The sequence below is a fragment of the Sinocyclocheilus rhinocerous genome, unplaced genomic scaffold (genome assembly GCF_001515625.1).
Source record: "Sinocyclocheilus rhinocerous isolate Xijiao unplaced genomic scaffold, SAMN03320098_v1.1 scaffold755, whole genome shotgun sequence".
Lineage (NCBI taxonomy): Eukaryota > Metazoa > Chordata > Actinopteri > Cypriniformes > Cyprinidae > Sinocyclocheilus > Sinocyclocheilus rhinocerous.
The window spans coordinates 660,215-669,445 of record NW_015659385.1 but is presented as its reverse complement, the minus strand read 5'-3'; the positions used below and the strand labels follow the sequence as shown (position 1 = coordinate 669,445).

The 9,231-nt window shown below is 36.8% G+C and overlaps 1 pseudogene; it reads right to left on the bottom strand.

Annotated features, from left to right (window-relative positions):
* The window catches only part of LOC107723654 (transmembrane protein 163-like), a 31,498-nt pseudogene that overhangs the window by 18,007 nt on the left and 4,260 nt on the right, over positions 1-9,231 (bottom strand).

Genomic DNA, 9,231 nt, shown 5'->3' with positions numbered 1-9,231 from the left:
TTTTTTTTTGAACATCTCCAGAACATTTTAACAATACCGTGATAATACTGATAACCGTGATAATTTTGGTCACTATAATCGTGATAAGAAATTTTCATACCGTTACATCCCTAATGGACAGATAGACACATAGACATGTAGATAGAAAGAAAGGTGCAGAGTTTCAGAGTGACTGATGATGTGTCCCACAAACACCAGCAGCCTGTTACACCAAATACACCAAATAATGATCTTTAAAAAAGCATCATATGACCCCTTTAAGCAGGTCCTGCAGAGGAACAAAAACATACTCAGGTAACAACTGTGGGGATGACAAAACTAGGACAAGACAATAAACGATCATCATCTTATGACAACACGGTCAAAATAGCCTCAGGCAGCAGAACACGTCAATAAGGTGAGAGAAGAACATTGAGTACGTGCAGAAAATTGGCTGTGACTTTAGGTGAAATGTATTGCCACACTGAAAATGACACCAACCACGGTCTTTTAAAGGTGATGTCATATCTCAGTGATGATTCACAAGTGAAAAAGGAGTGTCTAATGATTTTAAAGAACTGGGCTTACATGTGAGAAACCGAGAAATAAAATCAGTTAAAGTGCAATGCATCTGAAGTGAAAATGTTCTCCTAAATGCTTGGTTGAACTTGATATAAGATGCCTGTCATCAAGACAGAAATAAAGACAGACAGCCGGGAATAAAGTTAAACTGCAGTGAATAAATCTTCTCTGTCTTTTGGCACTGTGTGCATGGATATAATCCATTATACTGTGAAACTAATAGCTGTAGCGCATGTCAGGATGAGGCTGATAAAGACAGTCCCAGTGTAAAGATACAGCACTCAAACAAGACCCAACAACCTCTCAGTGAAGCTGCTCTAATGGGCGATATTATATTTCACACACACTATTTTCATAACCCCTAATTAACTCTGACCAGTGCTGCATGTATCTGGAGAACTTGGCCTCAGTTGGCTAAATGTCAGTTCAATTAAACAATGCTAAATTTGGATCTGATGTTGCCTAGAATCCCATTTGAAATGTAAAATTAACATCATGAGAATTGGATCTTTGTAAGCAATAAAACTGAAGACACTGATTAAGTTGAAAAGCAGAGTGACTGCTGCAGTGATAAAGCACCGCATGTTAGTTCAGTTCACTAAAAAGGCTGAAATGACAAGCTAATGACTCATCATTATCGCTTCTCACTTTCAGGATTATTTTGGTAGCAAGCAACATGGGTTCACACTGGAAGGGCTTAATTAAAATAGAAGTCTCAAGGATCTAGTTATTATGCCACATATCATGACTTGAAAACTAGAATACTGATTTCCCATGAGGGCCACATTCCACCACTGTCTCATTTTTTACTATGAATCCTGTTCTTCATGTAAAATCATTAAAAACTCAATTGCACACCCTACTACACATATTCACACCACATTTTCAAGAATGAAATATTGATGATCACTGATTCATGAGTGTACTTTAATTCAGGTGACATATGTCATTATAATACATTTGAATTTCCTCCCTGCCTGCCTCTTTAATAAGTCATTTATTTAAATAAATAAATAAATAAATAAAACATTTATTTATGAGAATAGTTCAACCTGTACTTTATGCCATGAAAACTAAATTTGACTTTTAAAGAATATTTTGAAGATTTGGAATATAGCGTATGAATCGTACGAAATACTTTTATGATAATACCATCCATTTATGGTTTTTTAATCCTTTTTATAGTGTTTGCTATATACCGGTAGACACAATTAACCAGTAGAAATTTGCAGCTCTTAAAGTGACAGCAGTCCAATATTCCTGCTATCTGTCATTAATTTTAATTAAACAACAAAAGAGAAAATCTCTCACTGCTCGACTACATCACTTTTGCAACTTTAAGAAGAGATATATATTTAATTTACATAGTGAAAAATATACAGTGTTTTTATACATTTGATTACTTACAGGCTACAATATATGTAGCATTTCTTATTTATTTGCGGTACTACAGGGAGAGTAACAGAAATAGAAGAGGAGATGGGGAGGTGGAGGGATGCCGGAAGAATTGTCGCTGAGACAGCACAATGACTGCTGCTTGTATAGGCTCGTAATAACAATTAACAGGACTAAATGATAAGGTTCCTCCCAAACCTATGTTTGGAACCTCATATAAATAACCTGTTTTTTTAATGTGTGAATATAGTGAAGCTATACTGCAGTATGAGGAAGGTGACACTGAAGAAATGAAAGAGATTATCATTTGCATAAAAGCAAATGTTCTCCGAGCACATATCTGGTATTTCGTTAGTGTAAAAATCCAGATTTCGTTTGTGCTGTGTTGTTATGCTTCACCTGAAACCAAATGCAAAATACTAATGTTGCTATGCCATTACTAAATGGTGCAAGTTGTTTAAAACACAAAGCATGTATCACATCACCAGCTGGATTATACTGACCCTTCATCAATAAGCTCTTTCCACCTTTTAGTTCCACCTTTTTGCTAGCTCCGTCAAGCTTTCCAACAAGCACTTGATCTGCTGTCTGCATTGTAAGTAAATGAACTCAGGAATAAATGGATAAGGTTTTAATAACCCTGCCTGCTAATCATGAAAGTAAATGACATAACAGAATAATAAGAATGATAATATGGTAATAGGATAAATCCTAAAAAAATACAGTGCAAATGAACATCCTGACTTTCCACATTGACCTGAATGAATGAAAGCCTTCACAGATACAGATACATTTCTCAGTACACATACTGGATTGACTTAAATCATTGTAAAGTACTGTAAGGCACACTGAAATTATATTGTTCAAAAGATTGGAGTCAATACGATTTTTTTCAAGAAATTAATACTTTTAAAGATAATAATATTTTTAGCAAGGCAAGGCAAGTTTTAAGACAGGCCCCTATTGTGAAATCACTGCTGGATAGAGATACCAATCCACTACTCATGACAGTGACTGATAAGAGCAGAAATAAAACGGTGCATCACACTGTAAAAAGTAATTAGGTGGAACTAATAAGACATGGAGTTATGGGTAAATTTTGCTTAATGTTCACATAACATCCATCTTATGAAACGTTATCTGATATGTTGATAGCATATATGTTTCTTTGAAAACACAAATCTTTTACACAGCATCTAATTATGCAGTATCTGACCAAAGAAACTGTGCAAATATTAAATGCAGACACCTCATAGAATGACAGTAAACCCGTGACATATGCAGATTAATTATTTCTAACTGCCAATCAAATACATTGTTTAGCTTTAATAATCCTTTATGTCAAATATACAAGTAAAAACTTGCACACATATTGTATGTTAAGGGAATGTTAACAATGCATTTTCATGCTAGTCTATTCAGCTGAACTACTGAACAAGACTGGATTGGAGAATCCAATTTCCTTCTAAGAAATATCATATATATTGTGACGAGCGTCCCGAAGCTTCATCAGCGTCGCCCTGGAAACAAGCGAGGAGCACCTGGCCATCATCATCACAGGCTGATCGGTCACAGCTGCACCTCATCAGGTGGCGGCTACATAAACCACGCAAGCCCTGCCATCTAGGAGATTCCTCCATGAGACTGAGCACTAACTCGCCCTCTCACTTTTCCCACAGAAAGCAGCGTGTGACCGACCAGCCCCACAGGAGCACTGCACGGACCCTCTGCACTGGGAAGACGGAAGAGAGCACTCACGGCACCGGAGCACCTACCTGGACCTTTCTCACTAACACCCATCACCCCAATAAATCCACCCTCCGGGGTATTGATTGAGATTACTTGTCGTGTGATTCTTCACCCCGTTACAATATATATATATATATATATTACACTGAATCTTAAATAACTACAAAAGAAAACTTTAATCTTTTTCACAGAAATACTGCCCTAGATAAGAGTTTTTCAGCTCTCTTTAAAAATAAATGAGAACAAATGAGACATTTAAGCAGAACAATGGGCTTTGTGCTGCTGTAGATGTGTGTAACTTAAAAGATCAGATAAATTAGTCATGGAAAAAAAATCTGTAATAAAAATTATCAAAAAACGGTTTCAAATAGTGTTAATTAACAGCAAGTAATTTAGGATGATTTGAGAGAAACATTCTCTTATTTAATCCTTTCCTTAAAAGACAAAACCTACACTTTGCTATCATTTACTGAGAAGTAAATGTCTCAGTAAAGAGAAGTTTACTTAGGAGAAGTTGCAATATACAATTAATGAAAAATATTTATTTTGAGTCAAGTCTGGTTAATTAATTCTCAATCCGAATCACAAAAACATTCTGAATCAGACCATTTCAGTGCTAAAGGTCATTTAACTGATTCAATGGTCAACAACATAGCTCACTAAAAGAAGGTTATGAGTGAATAACAACTTTGAAACTTCTGTCTGTTCATCACACAAAGCTATCGTATGGTTTCAGAAGACTCAGAGTAAACTGAATGTTTAAGATGGACCACGTTAATGAAACTGTTATGGTGCTTGTGCATCTTTTTGAAACTTGAAAGCTCCAGTCCTCACATCACTCAAATTCTTTTGTGTTCCATGGAAGTAAGAAAATCATACGTTGATTTTCAAGTTCAAGTTTGATAAGATATGAGGGAGAAAAATTATGACAGAATTTTCATTTTTGAATTAACTATCACTTTAACAATTGCTGAAATGTTCCACTAGACTAGAGAACATCCTGACTGACACTGATTGAAAAAGTCAGTAGAGCAAGCAAACAGTTCCTGCTGTAAGCCTCAATAAATCTCAGAGCTTTCCCAATAAGATGCATTGCCTGAACATAGTTTTTATTATATATTTTTCCATGAGGTTCTGTAAGAATGTTTTCAGATTCAGCATATCTTATGATTTCCCAACTCACTTGCATGAAATATCTGGAAAAATACAAGTATCCAGGCCAAACCACAAAAATAAAGCTGGGTGTTCATCTCCTCAGAATCCAAAGACGGTCACAAGCCCCACACCCCTGGCATCACAAGAGTCATGATGTCAGTTCGGTGAAGAACGATTCTTTACAGTGTACTGACTGACGTTAAGTGAATTTGGAGTAAAAACATGTTAGTAAATGTGGTTGTAACGTAGTTTGTAGATCGGGAAGAAGGAGGCGGGAACCGGCGAACATTAAAGATTTTAATAATAAAATAACCAAACACAAAATAGCGCGACAGCCCCTCGCGGACGACTGTCGCGCACAAACAAAACCAAAACACAAAATAAACTCCAGGCCTGGTCCTCTCTCGTCTTTCACTGTCGTCCCTCCTCCTTTTTATCCTTCCGGAGCTCCTCCGTGAGACTCGAGACCGGTGAGTGGCGCAGGTGTCGCGCATTAGCAATTACTCCACCGGCCTCGCTCCGTTCCCACGGCTCTCGGCCCCGCCCCTCTCGTCACAGTGGTATTTTCACGTGCTTTTAGATGGAGTGGCATTTACTACACAGAGCCATAGTTCACTGACAAGCTACGCAAACAGCTTTCATAATCACAGAACGATTTCTTAGATTTCATAATTGCGCGATTAAATCGTCTGCGATTATGAACGCGATTTTGCGTAGCTTGTCAGTGAACTACGGCTCTGTGTAGTAAACGCTGCTCCATCTGAAAGCACATGCTGGAGATTTACTACTAATCACAGAACCGGCTTTACTGACAAGATACGCATGACAATCACATTCGATTAATCGCGCAGCCCTACAACAGAGGCAAGAAAAAAATCCCACTTAAGAATCAATGCAAACCATTACTGAATATATGTACAAAAATGAGAGAGATATATACTAAAAAACAAAGAATAAAAAACTACAATATAAAACACAATACATTGTGTCATTTCTTTCTGAGAACGCCAATGCTGGACCGCTCAGACCGCTTAGTTTCGCCACATTGCCACAACTTCAACTGTACAGTATTGCAATTCAATCTATGAATGGCTTACCTACAGTTATCTCTATGTATAAATCTTGCATAGCAAGAGTGCTTCAACACTGAATAAATTACACACATCACCTTTAAATAGCAGCAGAGGTGCTGATGTTTTCTGCTTTAAAAATTGTCACCTGACAAAAAGCACAAGTCATCTGCAAGACTGCTAAAAATGTAAGCACAGTCTATTCTGCTTCTTTCCAAATAATTTAAGGTAAATTAGGTACGTTTCACAGACACTTTGTATGCTTTATCAATAGTTTTTCAGTTATTTTATTGCATAACATCTATAAATACATAAAAATACATACAAATAAATAAATTTTTTTTTTTTGTTTGTTTGTTTATTTATGTATACCTCAGCTATAAATTTTTTTAAAGATATGTAACTGTGTCTATTTTCTGACCAAAAATAAAATACAAAATTTTTTAACTACTATGACAGCAAACCTCTGAAAACTTTATCATGAAAATCTTTGTCTTCTAACATTATCAAAATTTTTTCTGTAATTACCAAAACACACCTCAACTACTAGCAAAACCTAAAATATTTAAAAACTATGACTCAGTAGTGCCAACTATTCAGACCGCCTACACATCTCAGTGGCCAGTTCTAGCCTAAACTTGAATTTATTGAGGACTGTCTCTGCCAGTTCTAGTCTCAACTAGCTACCCATCCTGATGGATGCCACTGGCAGATGAAGCAAGTCTCACAAAGCCAGGGCTTTGACTCAACAGCATAAGGTCTGGTCCACATTGCAGCTTATTTAGGCCAAAAACGGCCCACTTAGACAGAAAGAGATTCAACTGAAATGTAATACGCCATTTAGTCCATTTCATTTATCTTAAATTCATTAGACCACAGTAATAGACTAAAAACTAGACTGAAAAAATTAACTGTGGGGCATCACTGCAAACGGTTGTAAAGAAAATGTGTAATCAGAGTAATCATAATTCAGTCAGCCAATCAGACTGAAGCTTGCCAGAATGAGAAAGTAGTATTTTCCAGTTTTGTGTGTAATATGCACTAGACAGTCAGTGAGCAGACTGTGGGCGGTCTGTGGGTGATTGAAACTACTTCTAACCTAAACTAGCTGAACATCCTGAAGGCTGCCTGCCACAGACAGGAAAAGCATCACCATGAACTTACTGAAGCCTGCCACAGCCAGGATAAGCGTCACCACAATGGAGATCCAGGACACCCACAAAGCTTTCTTCCTGTAACTCTGAGCTTCATGAGGCTTCAGGCGCATGAAGCTCTCCAAGAGACCTGTCAAAAGAGTAAATAAAACACTGGTTAAAGGCCATTATACAATTAAATTAAGTGCACTAGGAGAACAAACAACAGGGGCTGATTATATACTCACTGGACAGGCATTGAGCCTGAGGAGGGTAGCAATATTAAAGAGCTTTATGTCGGACGCAAAGATGAGCAGAAATGAATCTGCACTGTTAAAGGGGCTTTGGCTTTGTTTAATTAGCAGAGCAAAATGGTTTCAACCAGATTTAGATGCCACTAAATTAGGTTTATCATGTATCAAGTCACAAAAGATATGACTTTAAATGCTGTTCGCGAGCAGCCCTGGGAGATCTTTAGCTATTGGAAGATGAAACAGCGACAAAAGCCTTCTTCCACCGCAGAGTAAAATGACAAAGACACAAAGAGTCAATTAAACATTAAAATGTATTTGTGATTTTATATATCAGAATGAATTTATATCTTGCTCTTTGACTTCATATCACATGTCAGTATTGTTCAAAGGTTTGGAATTGGTAAGATTTGTTTGTTTTTGACAAGTATTTTATGCTCACCAAGGCTGCATTTATTTTATCAAAATACGCTAAAATTCAATATATCGCAAAATATCACAACTTTTTTCTTTAATTTGTTTTAAAACGTAGAATTTTCCTGTGAATGCTGAATCCTGAATTTTCAGCAGCCATTACTCCTGTCTTTGGTGTCACATGATCCTTCAGAAATAATTCTAATATGCTAATTTGCAGATCAAGAGACATTTATAATTATTATCTATGCTGAAAACAGTTGTGCTGCTTAATATTTTTGTGGAAACCATGACATTTTTTTTTCAGATTCTTTGATAAATAGGATGTTCAAAAGAACAGCCTTTTTGAAACAGAAACCTTTTGTAATATTATAAATGTCTTTAACTGTCACTTTTGATAAATTTACCACATCTTTGCTGAATAAAAGTATTAAATCTTACTGACCCCAAGCTTTTGAATGTGTCATTATTTTAAACTCTGGCTCACACTTATCTTTTTATTTTTCACTCTAAGGCATAAACAGCCTTGACATGCAGTTCCCAAAGTGTAGGAAACTACATCTGTGTCCCTCAACACAGTCTTTATCAAGACATTATTAGAGATAAATTCTACACCACAGGTCACAAATTTAATCCATGAGTGTAATTATGAATAAGACTAAGTGAACAGAATAAGCAGAACCTGTTGACTGTCTATTGTATAGCCTCCAAGCAATGTTTATATTGTGCTGTGTTTGCCAAAGAGGTGAAATTTAAATATGCCTCAGTCATCTGTTCAAAATGAATGGCAGCTATGTCATGGTGACAGTGGGTGGCTGTGTACATCTTCCCCCATGCTCACCAAACTGATCTGTTGGCCTGTGGAAGTCACATGCTGAGGGTTATGAGCACAGAGTCAATAGGTGGTCAGTCAGTGTGATTGTAGGAGCTGAAAAACAGAGCTGGGAATGTGGCCACTCACATGATTTATTTCATCAGTCAGGATCGCGAGCATGTTTTGCTCTCACACAAATGTAACCCATAAGTTCCAAACTATTTCATTTCCGAACCAAAAACACACTCCAGTCAAGCTGAACTTTGTTCTTACTGATCTATTAGAAACCTTTACACACAGTGAGTTTGCTCAGTTTGCATTTTCCCATGCAAACTCTAGACTATAGGCACATAAAATGAGCCACAACTCAACATAAAGGTCTTGCCCCCACTCCGCCTGTCTGCTAATCATGTGGAAGCAGGACATCCACATGACCCAGCATTTCTTCCATGCTTAATAGGGTTTGCATGAAAGAGAGAAACATTCTTCATAATGGCTCAAAGGACATCGGCTAAAAGATTTGCTTTTTATTCAACTTGTAGGAAAAGCTGTAAGTGGAATTAAGCCATTTTGGCATTAATGATGTAACTTAGAAAAACAGGATATGCTTTTCTTTAAAAACAAGGGCTGCATGTCCGAATGCAGTGAATAAATATGAAGAAGCAGTTTTTAAGCCATATTATTTTAAT